Raw genomic sequence first — 22,619 nt, forward strand, 5'->3', positions numbered from 1 at the left:
GCTCGTGCACGTGGCCTCCCCGCCGCCGGGGTAGGTCGGTGCTCGGTTCAGCCATCGGCGGCTCCCCTCGGGTCGCGGGAGTCCGCTGGGTGTCGCTCCGCCTCACGCGCCCCTGGCCCACGTACGCGTCGCGGACACCCCTTTCTCACTCTCCGGATTCGTGTGCGAATGCCGAGAAACGTACCGACAACTTTCTGCACCGCCCGCCGGACCGCTCGCCGAGTTGAGGCTCTCCTCGCCCCGAGGAGACGGGCCTTCTCGCGGAACCGGAGGCTGCACGCGGACCGCTGTGGCGACCGGACGTCTCCGGCCTCTGCGGGAGCGGGGAGGGGACGCGCGGGTGTCGCCCGACCTCGAGTGAATCGCACACCGGCCGGCCGTCGGTCGGGGCCACCGCACGCGCAGGGCCTCTCCTCCCTCTCGTTCGTGACCGAGGATCAACGCTTCGGTTGCGTGGCTGCACGGGCATCTCTTGCCACTCTGGTTTTCGGACTTCCCCCGACTCTCTCGCCTTGCCTGTGCGGCGCGAGAGAGTGCTGCTGCGGCCGGCGCGCCCGTCCCCTGCACTCTCGGGGCCATGCTCGTCGCGGCGCCGCGCCGCCCCCTCTCGAGCCGCGTCGCTGGGTGGGGTCCGCACCCGCACCGCTCCTGCCGAGTTGGCTCTCGGGACGGTCGACGGTCGCCGCTCGCCTCCGACGGCCCGGGGCCAACGCCGCGCCGGTGAGCGCCTCGCCATCCCGCCCCGTCGTCCGCTCCGGTGAGGTCCGCACCTTCACCGCCTAGGTATGGAGCGCGTGTGTGCCTGCCTTCTCGGGATGGTCGACGGCCGCCCGCCCGGCCCCCGTCATTCGTGGGCGCAGCAGTCTCGTCCGCCGGCGGGGGAATCCGGCTGATCGATCGCGGTGCAAACGTGCGAATGCCCAACGTCCAATTCCGTCCGAAGCATGAAGACCTCGGTCGGTATCGGGCCGCCCCGCGGCAGACCCATCAACCCACCTCCGGAGATGGTAACGAGCCGAGCGTGGAAGTTCGCCGCACGTGTCGAGACCGTCGCTTCCACTCGGCCTCTCCCAAAGGTAGGACCGACCAAGCCGCATCGATCGGGGAACAGAGGTCTCCGCAGACGACACTCGCGAGGGCACCCGTGGCAGGCTGGTTCCCACACAAGTCTCCGTCACACAAAGTGCGTGCTCCCCTCCTAAAAGGCTTTTGGCTACCCGTCGGTCTGCCGGCCGTCGCCCACGGTTCCCGCTCAGACCCTGTCCGGAGCCCCTGGCGCGTCCTCGGACTTCCCGTCTGCCTTCACCTCGGTAAGCATTCAAAAGCCTTTTCTGTCTATAAATCACTGTAAGTCGGAGCTCGCCTGGCCTCCCGCTTACTGAGTCCGAAATAACCCCCGAAGGTTCACTTCGGCCTCCGCACTGTGTGTGTGTTGTGTTGTCTGTCTGTCTCGTGTGTCAACCGTACCACTGGAAATCCGTCTAAGTGCCTCTGGAAAACGTGTTCCCGAAAATCTCCGGGAACCCCGCCAATGCCCCCGTACAGAAATTGCATGTGTCAAGTCGGCGGGACGCCTGCCGGAAGTCCTGCCGGGCAGGTCGTACCTTGGCCCGGCCAGGCGGGGCAAATGCAACCTTCATAGCGCTCTCCGGGCCTAACTGGTTAACCGGCGCCGCGACTGACCGTACAACAATGACGTGTGTCAAACCGGCGGTAAGACGCCCGGAGCTCACGCCGGCCTCGTCGCACCTCGGGCCCGCCCGACGGGCTGGATCCGACCTTCACAGACTTCCGCCGTCAATTGGTTAACCGGCGCGGCGCCGGGAGCACGCGCCTCTGTCGGCGGTCGGCCCTCCGGTAGTGCCGCCGTGCATCGTCCGCTTCGGCCGGCAGCAGGGCCCCGAATCAGCCTTCATTCCGACTTCCGAGTTGGGACTTGGAATAATTTCGACTTCTGCCAAGGTCTCGGATCGGCGGTGGGACCTGCGGTAGTCCCACCGAAAATGCCGCCCCTCGGCCGGCACGGCCCTCCGAATACGTCCCCTCGCGGCTCACCGCAGCGGGACTTTGTCAGATTTTCGATCGGGCCGTAGCCCTATTTTTGGCGGAGGGACCTGCGGTAGTCCCACCGAAAATGCCGCCCCTCGGCCGGCACGACCCTCCGAATTCGTCCCCTCGCGTCTCCCCGCCGCGGGACTTTGTCAGAAAATCATTCGGGCAAGGTTTCGATTCGGCGGCCCGAGCACCGGTAGTCAGCCCGTATATGCTGCCCCTCGGTCGGCTTGGGCCTGCGGATACGTCCCGCTGACTGACTTCCGCCATTGGGAATTCGTCCGAAAATCCATACGGGCGACCTTGGGAAGCGTGCGGAAATACCGCCGCGCGGCCCGGGTTAACGAAGTGGGGAGGCCCGTAACGCCCGTCGACCACTCCTAAGTGGTCGAGAAAAACGCCTCCCCGTAAATCTCCGGAAACCCCGCCAATGCCCCCGTACAGAAATTGCATGTGTCAAAGGGGCGGCCGTATCTGACCCCGGCTGCCGAGCCTCTGGAACTCCTGCCCGGCTACGACCCTCAAATCCGACCCGCATCCAGACTTCCGGAGCGGACTCAGTTAACGAATTGCCACCGGGCAACTGGTTAACCGGCAGTTCTCGGACGGCTCGTTAGCCGTGCCGACCGACCCCCCCGGCCGTGCGGTGGAGCAAGACAACAGTCCCCGGGCGGGCAATCGAGTTCCCGACCGGGCCCTGGCAGATCGTTAACCGGCCCGACCGGGACAAGTCGTTAACCAACTTCGGCGTGACAAATGGTTAACCGGCCCGGCCGGGACAAGTCGTTAACCAACTTCGGCGTGACAAATGGTTAACCGGCCCGGCCGGGACAAGTCGTTAACCGACTTCGGCGTGACAAATGGTTAACCGGCCCGGCCGGGACAAGTCGTTAACCGACTTCGGCGTGACAAATGGTTAACCGGCTCGGCCGGGACAAGTCGTTAACCGACTTCGGCGTGACAAATGGTTAACCGGCCCGGCCGGGACAAGTCGTTAACCAGACCCCAGCCGGCACTGCGGTAACCGACCGGGTCCGGTGCTGTCATGCAGAACAGGACAAAGACTTAGGCAGCGGCCCGGCGCGGACAGTTCTTCCGTTCGCCGGCTCGTGACAATTGGTTAACCGGCCCGGCCGGGACAAGTCGTTAACCGACGTCGGCGAGACAAATGGTTAACCGGCTCGGCCGGGACAAGTCGTTAACCGACTTCGGCGTGACAAATGGTTAACCGGCCGGCCGGGACAAGTCGTTAACCGACGTCGGCGTGACAAGTCGTTAACCAGCCCGGAACGGCGGGACTTGGAATAATATCGACGTCTGCCGAGGAGTGCTATCGGTGGTCCTTCCTCCGAAGTTGCCGCCCCTCGTTCCGAACGTCGCTCCTAACATGTCCCCTGGCGGCTCCCCGCCGCGCTACCTTATTGGTTTTGAATTCGGCGGAAACCGTATTTTTGGCCGAGCGACCTCCTGTAGTCCCGACGGAAGAGCCGCCGCTCGGCCGGCACGGCCCTCCGAATACTTCCCCTCGCGGCAGCCCGCCGAGGTATGACGCGTGTGGACCTGCCAGGAGCACAGCCCAAACCTTAACCCTAACCCTGTCCCTAACCCTAACCCTGTCCCTAACCCTATCCCTAACCCTAGCCCTCACTCTAACCCTAACCGTACCTCTAAACCCAACCCTAATCCTACCCTTAACCCTAACCAGTGTTTGGAGTGTGGATGCTGCCAACAGACTTAGTGCCTGTTTTTCTGGTGAAGTAGGGTGTTTGTAATCACCAGGTTGTGTTTAGCAAATTTGGTGAGGAGGAGTGTTCCATTGGCGTTGACCTTGCCAACTCCTTCCTTGCTTATTATTCCAGTCCAGAGGCTATGATGTTTCCTGACTCTGGCATTGCAATCTCCCAAGAGAATGATCTTGTCATTGTTGGGAACAGAGGAAAGGACACTGTCAGGTTGGGCGTAGAAGTTCATCTTTACTTCATCTTCTGTGTCCAGAGTTAGAGCATAGGCGCTGATGATGGTGGTGTGTTGGTTCTTGATGAGCTGGATTTGCTGAATCATGAGACTTTCGTTGATTCCCAGTGGTTGCTCTGTCAGCTTCTGAGGTAGGCTGTTTCTGATGGCAAAACCTAGTCCATGGGTCCTCGGTTGTTCAGGATCGAGTCCTTTCCAGAAAAAGGTGCTCTTCCTTTAGTTGCCCTTCTTCAGTTCTGCGGGTCTCACTCAGAGCAACAATGTCAAAGTTGAATTTTTGGAGTTCCTGGACAACAGAGGCAGTTCTCCTCTCTGGTCAGTCTGAGATTGGGTTATCCATCAGAGTCCGTGTATTCCAGGTTCCAAATTTCACAGTTTTGCTTCTCGATGTTTTTCGACCACATGATGGCGATCCCTCTGGACGCGGCTTTCCAGACAGGATGGGGTGAAGCAGACTATTTTTAAGGCACTTTTTCTAGCCTGCTCCCAGTTCAGGGTGAGCAGAGCAGATCCTAAATATGGCTGCGTAGACGTGAATACTGCTGCCGAACAACTTTCCTGCTTCTGTCCAAAAGCTGAGCGACTGAATCAAGTATTCACCACTTTTGTGCCGGTCCTAGACTAGGAGCTTCCAGCCATCACATAGGCTGCTCCCGTTGCCCTCCCCGATCACCGAAAGACTTGAAGATGTGGCCCACAGAGCGGAGACGCCTGTGCATGTACTTGTTTAATGCGGTGGTCCCCAACCACTGGGCCGCAAAGCATGTGCTACTGGGCCGTGAGGAAACAATATGATTTGGTGATATGAACCGATATGAGGCAACTGCATCTTTCCTCATTTCCTGTCATGTCCACTGTTGAACTTGAATGCATGCGAGGTCATCAGTAATCTAAATGCAGTGATACCCTAGCGCCAGGGATCTTTGGTTGGCCTGGGGTAACCGGCCGCCTGGCGCGGTCGGCGAGAAGTGCCGTTGCTACTGGCCCGGAGCGCGGACAGATGGGCGCTGCCTCTAAACCCGTTTAGCACACCGAATGTTCGTGGGGAACCCGGTGCTAAAATATTCGCAGACGACCTAATTCGGGCTCAGGGTTTCGTAAGTAGCAGAGCAGCTACCTCGCTGTGATCTACTGAAAGTCATCCCTCGAGCCAAACTTTTGTCGGCCAATAGATCCTACCCTACCAAACTAGGGGGGCGGGCACGCGCCCTGTCACACTTATTGCTCGGTCAGTCGCTCTCTCTGGACTGTGACCGCCGCGGCCCCAGTATGGGGACCTCTGTTCCTTACTTTGTCCTCTCACTGGTGTGTTGCAATGATTTTGTATGTTCATACGAGGAAAATATGTGCTGTGTGTTTAATATCCAAATGTTACTTAAAATGTTATGGTACTATTGACTTATAAGTGAGTTATAATTGACTTATCACTATATTCATGCGAGGAAAATATGCGCTGTGTTTAATATCAAATTCATTAGATAATCCCTTTTAGAAATGAAATTGAGAGTATTAGCCACTTATAAGTGACTTATAACCATATAACAATCACAGCACGGAAACAGGCCATCTTGGCCCTCCTAGTCCGTGCCGAACCCTTAATCTCACCTAGTCCCACCTACCCGCACTCAGCCCATAACCCTCCACTCCTTTCCTGTCCATATACTTATCCAATTTTACCTTAAATGACACAACTGAACTGGCCTCTACTACTTCTACAGGAAGCTCATTCCACACAGCTATCACTCTTTGAGTAAAGAAATACCCCCTCGTGTTTCCCTTAAACTTCTGCCCCCTAACTCTCAAATCATGTCCTCTAGTTTGAATCTCCCCTACTCTCAATGGAAACAGCCTGTTCACGTCAACTCTATCTATCCCTCTCAAAATTTTAAATACCTCGATCAAATCCCCCCTCAACCTTCTACGCTCCAATGAATAGAGACCTAAATTGTTCAACCTTTCTCTGTAACTTAATTGCTGAAACCCAGGTAACATCCTAGTAAATCGTCTCTGCACTCTCTCTAATTTATTGATATCTTTCCTATAATTCGGTGACCAGAACTGCACACAATATTCCAAATTTGGCCTTACCAATGCCTTGTACAACTTTAGCATTACATGCCAACTTCTGTACTCAATGCTTTGATTTATAAAGGCCAGCGTTCCAAAAGCCCTCTTCACCACCCTGTCTACATGAGACTCCACTTTCAGGGAACTATGCACAGTTATTCCTAGATCTCTCTGTTCCTCTGCATTCCTCAATGCCCTACCATTTACTCTGTATGTTCTATTTGGATTATTCCTGCCAAAATGTAGAACCTCACACTTCTCAGCATTAAACTCCATCTGCCAACGTTCAGCCCATTCTTCTAACCGGCATAAATCTCCCTGCAAGCTTTGAAAACCCACCTCATTATCCACAACACCTCCTACCTTAGTATCATCGGCATACTTACTAATCCAATTTACCACCCCATCATCCAGATCATTTATGTATATTACAAACAACATTGGGCCCAAAACAGATCCCTGAGGCACCCCGCTAGTCACCGGCCTCCATCCCGATAAACAATTATCCACCACTACTCTCTGGCATCTCCCATCTAGCCACTGTTGAATCCATTTTATTACTCCAGCATTAATACCTAACGACTGAACCTTCTTAACTAACCTTCCATGTGGAACTTTGTCAAAGGCTTTGCTGAAGTCCATATAGACTACATCCACTGCCTTACCCTTGTCAACATTCCTCGTAACTTCTTCAAAAAATTCAATAAGGTTTGTCAAACATGACCTTCCAAGCACAAATCCATGCTGGCTACTTCTAATCAGATCCCATCTATCCAGATAATTATAAATACTATCTCTAAGAATACTTTCCATTAATTTACCCACCACTGATGTCAAACTGACAGGTCTATAATTGCTAGGTTTCCTTCTAGAACCCTTTTTAAACATATATAGTTGACTTATCACCTATAATATATGTCCTATATTCTGGTCGTGATTAACACCCCCACCACTGCTCCCCCCACACCCCGTCAGCCAGTCCGCAAGAATATTGTCAATATTAAACCGGTCTGCAGTGCAAAAAAGGTTGGGGACCCCTGGTTTAATGTGGACTAGATGTTGCACTCCAAGAAGCACACCACTCTTTACAAATCAACCAACTGATTCCAGTTGCACAGAAACCACGGTGATCGGAGCTGATGGATTTGTTGCAGCCTTCATCCGCCTTCACAACCGTTGAGTTTGAAGTAACTTCGTCTGCCTGTTCCACCGTTGAGGTCTTGGTTGGATTGTTCTTTGTCAGGGACCTCACCCTCGACCTTACCCCCATGGGTGACCCTACCAGGAGCATAGATCTCGGGATCTCAGGACCACACAAGCTTCTCCACCACGACAAGGTGACAATCCATGGAGAAGTGCTATAGAAATGTATTGAATGCAAAACCAGAAGGGACCTTCATTACTGGAGATAATAGCTGTTTTGTTCATGGTAGTTGAGATCTAGAATTCTTTCTAGCACTGAACTGCTATCCTGGCACATTCTGCTTTAACCCCCTGCAGGAATCCTGGCAGTTGTAGTTCCTGGTTAATTTTGCACATCAGTTAATAGCTGTAATTTGCTCATATGTTGTAACCTCTGGGCTCAAAGGACTCACAGTTAAAAGATATTTTTGATGGACTTACTTTACAAAATGATTCCTAGCATGTAACAGCCCTACACTATTAAAGTTGCAAATCTGCAGATGAAATTTTATGTGGTAGTGTTAAAGATTTACTAAAATTGTACATCCTTGAACATTCTAGAGGGCTAGAGAGGAAATTGTGGAGTTCTTGTGGGGATATTTGTTTCATCATTAGCCACTAATTTAAGTTCTCAAAGACAGGTAGATGGTTAACGTTGGTCTATTTTTTTTAAAAAGGGCCACAAGGCCAAGACAGGGAACTACAGGCTAGTCAGCCTGACATCAGTAATGGAGGGACAGGACCTACCAGCATTTGGATAAGAGTCCAGTTCAGCGAGGTCAGCATGGCTTTGTGCATGAGAATTTGTACTTGATGAATCTTTCACAATTTTTGAAGCAGTAACCAAAAGGTTGGTTGGGTAAGTCAATGGATGCAGTTCCAAATTAGGACATTGAAAATATATTTTTTACTAATTTTTTATTGAAACATCAACAAATTACATTCAATACAACCAATTGCCAATTACAGCTTGACTGTTTAACCCAGCCACCCCCCCCCCAAACCTTCTTCGCCAACTCCCCTCCACCCACCAACTGGATAGTAGTGCATACATGGACAGAGCATTCCTATTTTAACAAAAGATCTTTAGATATCAAATTTGTCCACATTAAGATTGAGTTTGGTCATGCATCATTTACTCTTGCTGATGAAAGTTCCAAGTAAGAAACGTCAAAAAAGCTCCAAAGCCAGTGAGTATATGAAATATCATGGGGAGGTTTCCAACGCTGGACAACAATCTTCTTAGCTGCAGTCAGGCCTGCCAGCCAGACTTTGCATGTTTTTTCCATAAGGTAAAGGTGTGAGTCATCATTTTGAAGATGTACAGCGGGGTCCATTGGTAATTGTACCCCCGTTAGTTCTGTAAGAGTACTGATAATCTTCCCCCACAAACCCCTGGACATTCCCATACAACATGTATATAAGAGCCAACTGTTCCAGGAGGGCAAAATGAGCGACATGGGTCAGGAACCAGTCCCATTTGATGTCTAATTCTCGGTGTTAAATATGCTTTATGACAAAATTTCAATTTTACATACCGATGATTTGGATTCTTCGAAGCATCGGCAACATTATCCCAAATCGCATCCCAGTCCAAGTCTTGTCCCAATTCAGATACCTCCCTATCCCAGGCTTTCACTCCTGATGTAGGCATATAATTCTGGGAGTTTACTTTATCATAGATATATGACACTATCTGCCCTGGAGCACCCTGTATCCAACTTAAAATGGGATGGTCCTTTAAATCTGACCCCCAGGGAACGCCGTAGGCTTTACAAGCTGACCTTACTCTAAAGTAGAAGAAAAGAGAGTGTTTATCAATATTATATTGAGATACCAGTTCTTGAAAGCTAAGGATAGAACTTGCCCCATTAATATCTTGAAGAGTAGCAATACCTTTATCCTCCCAAGTTCTGTTAGTGAATGGTTTCCCCCAGATAGAAAATGATTATTGTTCCATAATGGAGATGATTTGCACCATAAGCTTTTAAATTTTAGGAATTTTTCTGCTGCTCTAAACACTTGTAGCATATGGGTTAAAATTGGACCGTAATACAAATCACATTTTTTGTAGACATAACTATAAGGAGAGAGTCCTTCAACCTTATTGGTGCTATTAGTTCTTGTTCTATATTTTTCCATGACGAAACTTTATCCTCCTCCATCCAATAGCTACGACTTTTTAATACAAATGCCCAGTGATACAATTTAAAATTTGGACATGCCAATCCCCCATTTGACTTTTTGAATTGTAGAGCTGACCACTTTATATTGGGTTGTTTACCGTTCCAAACATAGCATCGTAGTAAGAAGTCCAGTGTTTGCCAATATCTTGCTGGAGGTGCAAGTGGGATCATTGAGCTGACAAAATGAATGTGAGGTAAGATGTTCATTTTAATGACCGATATACAGGCTGGGACTGGTGCTGGCAGGTGTCTCCATCTATTAATATCTATTTTTTTCAAAATTAAAGAGTAGTTTGTTTTAGCCACAGATGATAAGGAAGTATTAACTTTAACACCCAAGTAACGGATCTCATTTGTAACCGTAATTTGGGGAGGGAGAGACACCTTACTTTTATCTGTATTAATCAGCATCAGTGCTGATTTTGACAAATTAACTTTGTATCCTGAAAGAAATCCAAATTGCTCCAGTGTTTTTAAAACATAGGGGAGAGTTTGTTGAACATTTGCCATATAAACTAGCGTGTCATCCGCGTAAAGTGATATTGAATGTGAAGTTGTACCTATTGTAATAGGGGAGATCTGAGGACAGTTTCTAATTAACTGTGCAAGCAGTTCAATAGATATAGTAAAATTAAAGGGGACAAAGGGTCCCGTTGTCATGCGCCCCGTCCTATGTCAAATAACTCTGAGAAACCTCCTCCCACACTTACCCGGGCTGAAGGATTAGCATACAATGTTTGAGTCATATTGATAAATTTATCGCCCAACTTGAATTCTTTAAGAACTCTCCAAAGATGTGGCCATTCAAGACGATCGAACGCTTTTTCAGCATCAAGAAACAGCAGGCCACAGGCAGGCGGGATTTTATGTGTTGCACTCAGTATGTGTAAGAGCCAGCGAATATTATCAGATGCGAGACGCCCCTTGATAAAGCCCGTTTGATCTGGGTTAATTATTTTCCCACCTACTGTCTCAAGTCTACTGGCTAAGACTCTGGAAAATATCTTGAGGTCAGCGTTATCAAGGAGGTTGGACTGTAATTGGCACACTCCAAGGGGTCCTTACTAGGCTTAGATACAAGTGTGATCAGGGCTGTGTTTAGATCTCTCTGGAAAGCGCCATTTCCAAAAGCATCATTTAATGTTTCTAACCATACTGGTCCAAGAATATCCCAAAGTGCTAGGTAAAGTTCCACAGGTATGCCATCTATACCTGGTGTGCGGCCTCCAATTGTAGCTTTGACTGCTTTAAGTAGCTCATCCAGTATAATAGGAGAGTCTAGAGTTTTGGTGTCCTCTAATGACAATGTAGGGAGGTCTAATCCACTAAAAAAATCAGTGAAGTCATTCTCAGAAGGAACTGAGCCACTTGTATACAATTCTTTAAAGTAATTATCGAGTGTCTCCTTTATTTCCTCTGTTGAAGATACTACTCCATGTTCAGCACATCTAATCACTGGCATAGACCTTTTCACTTCCTGTTGTTTGAGCGTTAGTGCCAAAAGATGGCTCAGTCTGCTGCCTTCTGCATCATACTTACGTTTGGTTATATGGGTCATATAATCTGCCCTGCTTCTTAATAAGTCATTTAATTCTGCTTGTTCTGAGCTCATTTTCTTTTGTTATGGTGTATCTCTTTTTCAGGTCATTCTCCAAAACCTTACATTGTTCTAGGGTGGAAATCTTTTGAAGCCGGCTTTTATGTAGGTGGGAACTGAACCATATGGCATTATTTCGTAAGAAACCCTTGATGGAGGCCCAAATCACTGTCACATATGAGACATTATTTTTATTGTAATTCATAAATTCTGTCAGTTTTGTTCTCAGTTGTGATAGAAACTCGTTGTTTTTTAGAAAAGTGGAGTTAAACCTCCATATAGTAACCTTATTTTTTATTTTGCCATAAATAAAAGTAGATATGACTGGGTTGTGATCAGATAGATGTCTGGGCAAAAATTCTATTGAGTGTACTAAAGGCAGCAGATCGGAGGATACAAGAATGTAATCTGTCCAAGAGAAAGTTTTATGTCTTGTGGAGAAGAAGGTATTGTCTTTAACGGATGGATTATGCACCCTCCACACATCAGCTAAATTTAAATCCGTTAGAGAAAGGTTAAGTGCTTAGGAAGCAGATTCTTAAGAGTTTGATATAGTTGAAGAAGATTTATCGAGGTTAATGTTTACCAAAGCATTCGTGTCTGAACCAACGTGTCTGAACTAACAGTAGTCACTTAACTTCAGTAATTGTGAGGAGTTGAGGGAAAAAATTCAACTTCGAATATAGTTGGGGCATATAGGCTAATTAATGCAACTTTTTTTTACCCTGAATGGATGTACAGCAAAAAGCTAGATCAAACTTCACCTTCTCTCTATTAAGTTTCAAGTTAAACTCAATCATATTGTGATCACGGTCTCCAAAGGGTTCCTTTACCTTCAAGCTCCCTGATCGTCTCCGGTTCACTACATAACACCCAATCCAGATCTAGAAAGCCAACCCAATCTAGAAAGCCATCTCGTAGGCATTCAACAAATTTATGCTTCTGATCCATTTCCAACCTGATTTTCCCTAATCAACCTGCATGTTAAAATCTTCCATATCGTAACAGTCCCTTTTTACATGCCTTTTCTATTTCCCATTGTATTCTGTAGCCCACGTCCCAGCTACTGTTTGGAGGCCTGCATATATCTGCAATCAGGGTCTTTTTACCCTTGCAGTCTCTTAAATCAGCTCACAAGGATTCAACATCTTCCAATCCTATGTCACATCTTTCTACCGATTTGATGCCAGTAGAGCTATGCCACCCCTCTGCCAACCGTCTTATCCCTCTGAGACTATGTGGAACCCATCATCTGCCTGCCCTTCCTGACAGACCGACTGCATGAAATCTTTGCTTTTTTACCATCCATTCTATCCCGAGTCCCTTCACTCCAGTTGCCCCTGCCAAATTACTTTAAAGCCTCACCAACAGCGCTAACAAACCTGTCCATGAGAATATTGGTCCCCCTCAGGTTCAGGTGCAACCCATCTCCTTTGTTCAGGTCCTACCTCCCCCAGAAGAGATCCCAATTATCCAAGAACCTGAAGCCATGCCCCCTGCACTAACCTCTCAGCTACACGTTTATCTGCCAAATCATCCTGTTTCTGCCTTCACTGGAGTGTGGCACAGGCAGCAATCCAGAAATTACTATCCTGGAGGTCCTGCTTCTCAGCTTTCTGCCTAGCTCTCTAAATTCTCTTTGTTTTTCCTTCCTATTTCATTGGTAACAATATGTACCAAGACATCCGGCAGCTCCCCTCCCCCCCATCAAAATGTTGTGGATGTGATCCGAGACGTCCTGACCCTAGAACCTGGGAGGCAACATTTGATTCGGGTGTCCCGTTCATGTGCACAGAATCTCCTTTCTGTTCCTCTGATTATTGAGTCCCCTATCACTACCATTCCCCTCTTCTCCCACTTTCCCTTCTGCACACGGACCCATGCTCAGTGCCAGTAACCTAGTCTCTGTAGCATTGCCTACAACAGTATCCAAAATGATATACTTATTATTGAGGGGAATGGCCACAGCGGTACTCTGCACTAACTGCCTATTCACCTTCCCATTCCTCCTTCTGACAGTCATCCAGCTACTTGTCACCTGCAACTTGGGGGTGACTGCTTCCTTGTAACTCTGATCGATGATCTTCTCACTCCCCCATACAAGCTAAGGGTCATCCAGCTGCTGCTTCAGAACCCTAACATGGTCTTCAAGGAACTGCAGCTGGATACACCATGCAAATGTAGTTCCCTGGGAGACTCTGGGCATGAAGAACACATAATGTCATTTAAACTGCACCAAGTACCCGTGACACAGTAAGAGAAAAGGGAAATTTAACAGAAAGTTACCCTCAGCCAAAGCCTCCTTTGAGCAGAAGCCTGTCACTCACACTCTCCCCACTGGCCCACTCCCAACAATGGCCGTTCGATTTGTCCATTTTGTACTTTCATTTACTCCTCTCTGCACTGCCCCTGCCGCAGCTCCTTGTTCCACCCCTTTCTTCCATCAGTTTATACTGGTCATTTCCGTTTCATCTTCCAATCCCGGTAAAGGGTCTCAACGGATAAAACAATGTCCATTTCTCTTCTAGATACTTCCTGAGTCGGATAGAGTTCCTCATGTATCGTGTTTCTTCAGATTCTAGTATCTGCACCTTGTGACCTCAGAACCTTAAAAGTTTTAATCATGTCACCTTCACTCTAAAGGTACAAGCCTAGCCTGTCCAACTTTCCCTTGGGTATTACATCTATCCCAGATGTTAGTCTAGTAAACCTTCTGTGAACTCCTCATGCACTTACACCTTCTAAAGGAACCAGCACAGCACAAAGTACTCTGGATGTGGTCTCTCTCATTTCATAAGTAACTAAATGATCAACTTTACCTTTACTTTCCAGTTCTCCTACTATAAAATTAACATTGTTAGCTTTCCGAATTGCTTCCCACATGGTGCAATAGCCATTTGTAACTTATGCACCAGGACACACAGGGTCCTTCCAATATTCGGGAAGTTTCAATGAGATTCTCCTCATTCTTCCAAAATCCAGTGAGCACAGGTCCATTTCTATCAAGCACTCCTCATACATTTACCCTTTTATTCTTGTACACCTCCTCTGGACCCTCTCGTGCTCATAATGAGCAGTTTTGGGCTCCATATTTAACTAGAGAAGGTATGCCATTCAGAAAATCTCTGTCGGTAAAAATTATTACGTCCACAAAGTTGAAGGGACTGTTGGTATTGAGGAAGAGCTTCTTTCCATCATTAATCAAATGGTTTAGGACAGCATATGTTTCATCTCCATGAAGAATACAATTTTCTGCAGTTGAGGGAAGAAAAAGAGATGGTCAGATGGTCAAAGAGATGAGTTCCAACTGCTTCAGTAACAAAAATTTTGTTTGCTTCTCACACTTTAGCACTCTTGATGGCACCAACATTTATTCTGTTGCTTCTTTAGAGGAAAATGGCTCTCCTTTTCTCTTTCCTCTCATTTTCTCACTTAGAATCTAATTCATCATATCTCAAATGCACAGTCATGCAAGCCTAGAAAGATGTCTGACCGAGTCAAAATTGAGCACGTGATTATGTGGCCAGAACAATGTGGGAATTGTGCAGGTCTAACTGCGAGAGCTCTTTGCCACATCCATCAAATTTGCATCTCAGAGGTTGGTGGATGAGAAAGCCACCTCAGCAAATGAGGAAGGATAAGAGAACACAAACAGAACAAGTGAGTAATGAAAGCTTGATGTCCATATTTAACATATAACAATTACAGCACAGAAACAGGCCATCTCAGCCCTTCTAGTCCATGCTGAACACTTCCTCTCACCTAGACTCACCAACCTGCACTCAGCCCATAACCCTCTATTCATTTCCTATCCATATACAAATCCAATTTTTTTTTTTAAATGACAATATCAAACCTGCCTCTACCACTTCTTATGGCTCGTTCCACATAGCTACCACTCTCTGAGTAAAGAAGTTCCCCCTCATGTTACCCCTAAACTTTTACCCCCTAACTCTCAACTCATGTCCTCTTGTTTGAATCTCCCCTACTCTCAATGGAAAAAGCCTATCCACGTCAATTCTATCTATCCCCCTCATAATTTTAAATACCTCTATCAAGTCCCCCCTCAACTTTCTACACTCCAAAGAATAAAGACCTAACTTGTTCAACCTTTCTCTGTAACTTAGGTGCTGAAACCCAGATAACATTCTAGTAAATCTCCTCTGTACTCTCTGTATTTTGTTGACATCTTTTCCTATAATTCAATGACCAGAACAGTACACAATACTCTAAATTTGGCCTCACCAATGCCTTGTACAATTTTAACATTACATCCCAACTCCTATACTCAATGGCCTGATACATAAAGGCCAGCATACCAAAAGCTTTCTTCACCACCCTATCCACATGAGATTCCACCTTCAAGGAACTATGCACCATTATTCCTAGATCAGCCTGTTCTACTGCATTCCTCAATGCCCTACCATTTACCATGTATGTCCTATTTTGATTAGTCCTACCAATGTAGCACCTCACACTCATCAGCTTTAAACTCCATTTGCCATCATGCAGCCCACTCTTCTAACTGGCCTTAATCTCTCTGCAGGCTTTGAAAACCTACTTCATTATCCACAATGCCACTTATTTTATCATCTGCATACTTACTAATCCAATTTACCACCCCATCATCCAGATCATTAATGTACATGACAAGCAACACTGGACCTAATACAGATCCTTGATGCACACCACTAGTCACCGGCCTCCAACCTGACAAACAGTTATCCACCACTACTCTCTGGCATCTCCCATCCAGTCACTGTTGAATCCATTTTACTACTTCAATATTAATACTTAACGATTAAACGTTCCTAACTAACCTTCCGTGCGGAACCTTGTCAAAGGCCTTACTGAAGTCCATATAGACAACATCCACTGCTTTACCCTCGTCAACTTTCTGAGTAACCTCTTTAAAAAATTCAGTAAGATTTGTCAAAGGCAAGCTTGTCTTGCCTACCGCATTTGCATTGTACAGTTCAGAATATTGCATGAAAATGACAATGCCATTGAAAAAGCGGATGGTGGCGACGAGGGCAAGGACATGGTAGAAAAGTGCTCGTGACACGTTGCAATGAAAGCACGGTTTTGCAAAGCCATTGCAAAAACTCAAGTACTACAACCAGGTGAACAAAGGTCAACAATGCTAAATATTACAACTGAAATTAATACAGCAGGGCTTACTTATCTGCATACTTATCCTAGACAGATGATGCAGGAGCTTTGCAGACAAAAATATTTACTATCATTAAATGGCTTATTCCACTTGCTGAGACCTTTCAGACAAGTCTGAATACTACAGCTGTCTGTGTTGGAACAAGAAGCTCAGGGTAAATCACTGGGGTACAATTTTTTGCAGGGAGGGCCAGGCACTTGGAGGATTGCTCACAAGTTCTCAACAGATCAGAAGGGCTGACAATGCCAAAATAACAGGGCCACAACACTACATGGCATCCATCTGTCTCATACGACAATGGAGAGTTCCCTATGGGTCAGTGACAGTCAGCAAAGGCTGATATTCACCAGAGCAATGGTTTATCAGTGATCACCCAAATTGAATTTGTGATAATGCTCTAACAGAGTACTCAACACTCCAGGTGTAGAACTTAAGTATTAAATGTCACTCACTTACCAAGGTCCACTTGTACATCATTCCTTTGATATGGACATTACTTATTGCATCCTGAAGGGGTGAAAGAAACCAAAAGAGATCTCAGTGCATGAAACAAGTATTTGTTTTTTCAAAACATGAGTTCAGTGTAAAACACAGTACTGTGCAAAAGTCTTAAACACCCTATATTTTTTTAAATACTGTTACATACCCGTGGGTATCCTGTGACTGTCACATGACCATGATGTAATTGAGGCTCTGCTGGGCATGATGTAATGGTTTTGTGATGGTGGAGTGATGTAATTTTCCCGCCAGTGAGAGGTCATGTGTTGGTTTTTTCCACGGGATATGAAAGGAGAACCCCTCCCTGTGACGCAGGTCAGTTTCGTGGCTTAAGTCATCAGTGACTCTGTTCTGCTGTGTAATTGATTTTATGCCACAGTTTTGTTTTAAAAGTGTAATTCTAATTTCTACTTGTAAGAATCGTTATGCTGGCAGTTCTGAAAATCACTGCCAGTTAACGTCCAGTCGGAGAGTGAAGAATTGTCGAAGTTCGGGAAGCTGAAGGATTGAGGAAAGTTGATGTTGGTGATAAAACAGGTTCGACCTGATTTAATCTTCGTACAAGGAGTTAGTAACCGGCAATCCAAGAGAGCTCCTGCTAAAAGAGCAGAAAGAGTTGGATGCAGAGTTTCACCAAGGAAAAGTCAGTGCCTTTAAGCCGTTCTATTTCCTACATCACAAATCCTTTGGGGCAAGGCATTCTTCAGCTGGGATCAGCAGTAACATCACGAAAGAGAATTTATTACTTCAAGGAAAGTCTCTCCTAACTGACTAAATCATTTTGGACTTTTTGCAATACCACTCTAAAGAACTGAGTTCACATTTCTCACTTTAAGAACTGTTCGAGCGGCCATATAGCATTCAGCTTCTAGTTAAATTAATCGTTTGTTTACTTCTGGGTTTTTCCCCCAGCAGTGTTTAATAAATGTTTTATTTGTTGTAAAAAAAACCTGTCTCAATTATATATTCATTGTTGCTGGATCATAACAATACAAATTGATGGATGTTTATTTTTTGTCTTCTCCATAAGTTTGTCAGTAGAAGTGAGCATATACGAGATTACTGAACATTCATCCAAAAAAATTAAATGTTAGAGAAACTTCTGTATACTGTTAAACAAAGGAGCATATTAAGTAATAGACCACTCGTCAAATAAAAACTGATGACATTGTAGGTATATAGCCCTGTGCACAATTAAACAAAGGTAACAAACAGATGCTAATGATCATTGATATAATAAGTTCAATGAACTAAACTGGTGATGAACTGAAACAGAAACCAGTGTAGAAGAAATCAAACTGATCAAAGAATAACCAGACTAAAAAGATGAGGGTGTAGCGGTTATGACAGTTTAACCTTCAAATCATTGATTCTTACACCACAAGATTGAGCAGAGCAACAGGACACAAAGTGGGTCATCCTGCATCAACAATGTCTCTCCCAAGCAGAAATTTCGTGGCAGACAGGAGTTTCAAGATGTGCTGTCCAAAGTCTTCAGAAGAGACACAAAGAAACAGGCAAGTTTAAGCACCAGAAATGTGGTGTTTGTTATGGAACCAGAAAGTGCAGCAGACGAGAGGTCTGTTCAGTAAACTGACATCACTTCTAAATCAGTAGTACAGCACTCCTATCAGCTCTGAATTCACAGCGAGAGCAACAGCAAAAAGTGAGCGAACAGCACACAGAATATCAACATTAAACCAGGAGTCCAGGAGTGTTCAGTTTCGTTCAACAGGAGTCCACTGCAGGACACAGAGCCAGTCTTCACCAAAGTGCCTGTCTGCTCCAATCAAACTGCTCAAAAAACAGCAAGGGTGGCCAGAATCCAGAAATGCATGCAACATCAAACTTAAAATCGCCCAAAATGAGTCCATAGCCATGAGCCTTGCTGATCAATCCTTGCAAAGTGGAACCCTAGACTCCTGCATTTGCCTCTGATGGTAGCTAGCAAGAGGGTGAGAAAGACCAGTTAAATGCAGGTAAATGGTATTACCATCCTCCACTCTCATCCTTGTCAACTTCAATCTTGCTCACTGCCTCAATCAGAGAAGCAATAGAGTCGATCATTGGCTCAGGCCTCTTCCTCAGGCTGCACACCCCGTTTACAACTTCAACATACTCCCTTGGAGACAGCAAGGTGCCAGATCACTCAATCGGCCCAAAAACACACCACCAAAATGTAAAACACAGGTTCCAATTGCACGCAGATTCGTAGTAGAATCCTATTTGAAGGAAGTAGTAAAAGACATAGCTTTGTGAACTGTCCGCAGGACATTGCCATTGGTCATGTTGCCCACTTGTGCCTTCTTGCTCAGTGAAAGAACAAAGTTTTCGAACAGATGGTATGGCCTTTACAGAGCCCTGATTTCAACATGTCTGGGATTACCTGGAGAGAATGAAGCAAGCGAGCCAAAGACTGCAGAAGAACTCCAAGATGCTAGGAACAACCTACCAGCTGATGATCTTCTAAAGCTGCTTTGCAGTGCACCTTAGAGAATTGTAGTTTTAAAAGGCAGAGGGTGGTCACACCAAATATTTATTTGATTTAGAGTAAAATGCTGGAGGAACTCAGTAGGTCAGACAGCATCTACAGAAATGAATAAACAGTTAATGTTCCAGGCAGAGATCCTTCTTCAGAACTTTAATTTGATTTACTTTTTTTTTGCTGTTAATTGCTCTTTACAATAAATATTTTGAAAGTTAGAAACTTCTCATTTCAGTATTTTTTAAAGTTTGCTTTATAGAATTTTCTTTACATGTGCCAGAGTATTTTGCATAGTATTGTACTTGCATAAATTCAAAAATCCTGTTGTCACTGAACTTTCAAGAACCTACCCCACCAAAAACAACAACCTATTTGTCAGGAACAGGGACAGGATTGGACCCAAATGCAGGATGCAGGCACTGAAGTACTAGAGGTAGAACAGGATGGGGATGCCATGGCATGCAAGGGGTAGTGCAGGCAGGGCTGGATCCTGGAGGTCAGGCGAGGCGGGAGGATCCCATAGTTCAGGCGAGGCAGAAGGATCCCCCTGGGGCAGGAACAGGCAGGAACACAGAGGCCCAGGCAAGGCACAGACACCTGGACAGTTCAGGGCACAACCCATCAGAATTGAGGGAAGGATAGGAGTCCTCAGGCAGGCTGCATCCTGGGCAGGGCCACCTCCCAGGTGGAGACACAGACACCTGGACAGTTCAGGGCACAACCCATCAGAATTGAGGGAAGGATAGGAGTCCTCAGGCAGGCTGCATCCTGGGCAGGGCTGCCTCCCAGGTGGAGACACAGAGGCCTGGGTGAGGTGAGGGGCAGGAAGGGAACAGAGGCCCTCCACTGGGCAACAGCAGACAGCCTGGCTTCCCCAACAGAGGTGAGGGGCAGGACCTACCTGTAGGGTAACTGCAATGGCCTGACTTACCCAACAGAGGCAAGGGAACAGCAGGACTACCATGATACACCAGTAAATTGGGAAAGACAACCAACAGAGTGACAGCACAGTCAAGGCAATAAGGCAAACCAGCACACACAAGAGAAGCAGGGGAACAAGACCAACTAGACTGAGTAGAATCCAGAGATAACAAGACAACCTCCCAACTATGCTCGGTCCCCGAGCCCCTTATAAACACCTACCCCCTAATAGGCAACAGGTGTACCTCCTTAAGCCAAGATGATCCAATGGCTCCGGGTGACAGGAGGGCTGGCTGCAAGGCCCGGAGTCCAGAGTCTGCAGACCAGAGCAAGACCTGGAAGGCGGACTCCGGACTGGACCCTAACAGTACCCACGCCACCCCCCCCGCTCCCCGCCAAGGGAGCCTCCTGGCGACCAAGCAGGGTCTGTCGGGCTAGGGACTGTACAGGTGGGTGGGGGGGAATGTACAGGTTGGAGAGAACCCCCGGGGTCACAGGAATTGGGGGGGTCATTCTGTCAGGAACAGGGACAGGATTGGAACCAAATGCAGGACACAGGCACTGAAATACTAGGGGTAGGACAGGATGGGGATGCCATGGCATGCAAGGGGTAATGCAGGCGGGGCTGGATCCCGGAGGTCAGGCGAGGCAGGAGGATCCCAGGGTTCAGGCAGGCAGAAGACCCCCCTGGAGCGGGCGCATAACTCCTGGGCAGGGCCGCCTCCCGGGCAGGAACATGGAGGCCCAGGCAAGACGCGGAACTCTAGGCAGGTGCAGGCACAACCCATAGGGAGCAATGGGTGGAAAGAGGCGGAGTCCTCAGGGCAGGCCGCATCCTGGGCAGGACCGCCTCCCAGGTGGAGACATGGAGGTCTGGGCAAGGTGCAGACACCTGGGCAGGTGCGGGGCACAACCCATCTGATGTGAGGGGTAGGAAGGGAACGGAGTCCCTCCGCCAGGCAACAGCAGATGGCCTGGCTTCCCCGATGGAGGTGAGGGGCAGGAAGGGACAGAACCACCTGAAAGGTAACAGTGACAGCCTGGTTTGCCTGACCGGGGCAAGGGACAGAAAGGGACAGAACCACCCGAGGGGTAACGGCGATGGCCTGGCTTACCGATGGAGGCAAGGGAACAGAAGGAAGCTTGATTGAGGTGTTTAAGATTATGAGGGGGATAGATAGAGTTGACGTGGATAGGCTTTCTCCATTGAGAGAGGGGGAGATTCAAACAAGAGGACATGAGTTGAGACTTAAGGGGCAAAAGTTTAAGGGTAACACGAGGGGGAATTTCTTTAGAGAGTGGTAGCTGTGTGGAATGAGCTTCCAGTAGAAGTGGTAGAGACAGGTTTGGTGTTGTCATTTAAAGCAAAATTGGATAGGTCTATGGACAGGAAAGGAATGGAGGGTTATGGGCTGAGTGCAGGTAGGTGGGACTAGGTGAGAGTAAGCATTCGGCACGGACTAGAAGGGCCAAGATGGCCTGTTTCCGTGCTGTAATTGTTACATAGTTATATGGGTCAGGTACAGAACAGGTTAAACCAGTCCCCAAGCCCCTCATAAACACCTGCCCCCTAATAGGCAACAGGTGTACCTCCTTAAACCAAGATGATCCAATGGCTCCGGGTGACAGGAAGGCTGGATGCAAGGCCCGGAGTCCGGAGTCTGCGGACCGGAGCAAGACCCGGAAGGCAGACTCCGGACCGGACCCTAACACTATTAGGAAACTTCATTCTAAGCAAAGTCATGAAAGGAATGAACTAAGTGGTACCAAAAAAGTCACTCTCACACTTACCATCATCTTGCCAGACTATTATATTTCCAGTTACATTAGTTCATTTCCACTGACAATGAAATGAATCTATCCAAAGGGTTTCACTATATGCTTCTGAACACAAGTGTTAATTCTTTCCTAAGGTTCACAGCTGAATCTGGAAACAATGAACTGTACAGCAGAGAACAGTTTGGCCCACCACTGACTACAATTCCAATTTAAAATAATCTCATCTACCTCACATGATCCCTATCTTCATATATCATGTATGTATCTGTTTGTCTAAATGTCTCTTAAATGTTGCAATTGTATCTGCTTCCACCACCTCCTTCCCAACTCCCAATCCTGTTGGTAGTAAGTTCCAGCACCTACAAATCATTAAAAAACACTTCCCTTGCACATCTTCAAACGCATCCCCTCTCCTGATAAAAATATGTTCTCTATTATTGACATTGCCATCCTCCAGCTATCTACCCTAGGCATCATATTTTTATATTCAGTCTCTGATGTTCCCGAGAAAACTGTCCAAGTTTGTCCAATCTCTCCCTGTAGCTAATACATTCCAATCCAGGAATCCTCTTCTGGACTCACTCCAAAGCCCCTACGTCCTTCCTATACGAGGAAATCTGCAGATGCTGGAAATTCAAGCAACATGCACAAAACGCTGGTGGAACACAGCAGGCCAGGCAGCATCGAAAGGAAGAAGCACCGTTA

General features: G+C 47.1%; 1 long non-coding RNA gene across 1 annotated transcript in view; it reads right to left on the reverse strand.

Annotated features, from left to right (window-relative positions):
* Nucleotides 1–8,629: 8,629 nt before the first annotated feature.
* The window catches only part of LOC132404513 (uncharacterized), a 28,552-nt gene continuing 14,562 nt past the window's right edge, over nucleotides 8,630–22,619 (reverse strand). Inside the window, exons 2-3 of the long non-coding RNA XR_009515552.1 lie at nucleotides 16,688–16,738; nucleotides 8,630–14,310 (exon numbers count right to left, since the gene is read on the reverse strand). This is a non-coding gene — a long non-coding RNA (uncharacterized LOC132404513). The remainder of the gene's footprint in view (nucleotides 14,311–16,687; nucleotides 16,739–22,619) is intronic.

The sequence above is a fragment of the Hypanus sabinus genome, chromosome 14 (assembly GCF_030144855.1).
Source record: "Hypanus sabinus isolate sHypSab1 chromosome 14, sHypSab1.hap1, whole genome shotgun sequence".
NCBI lineage: Eukaryota > Metazoa > Chordata > Chondrichthyes > Myliobatiformes > Dasyatidae > Hypanus > Hypanus sabinus.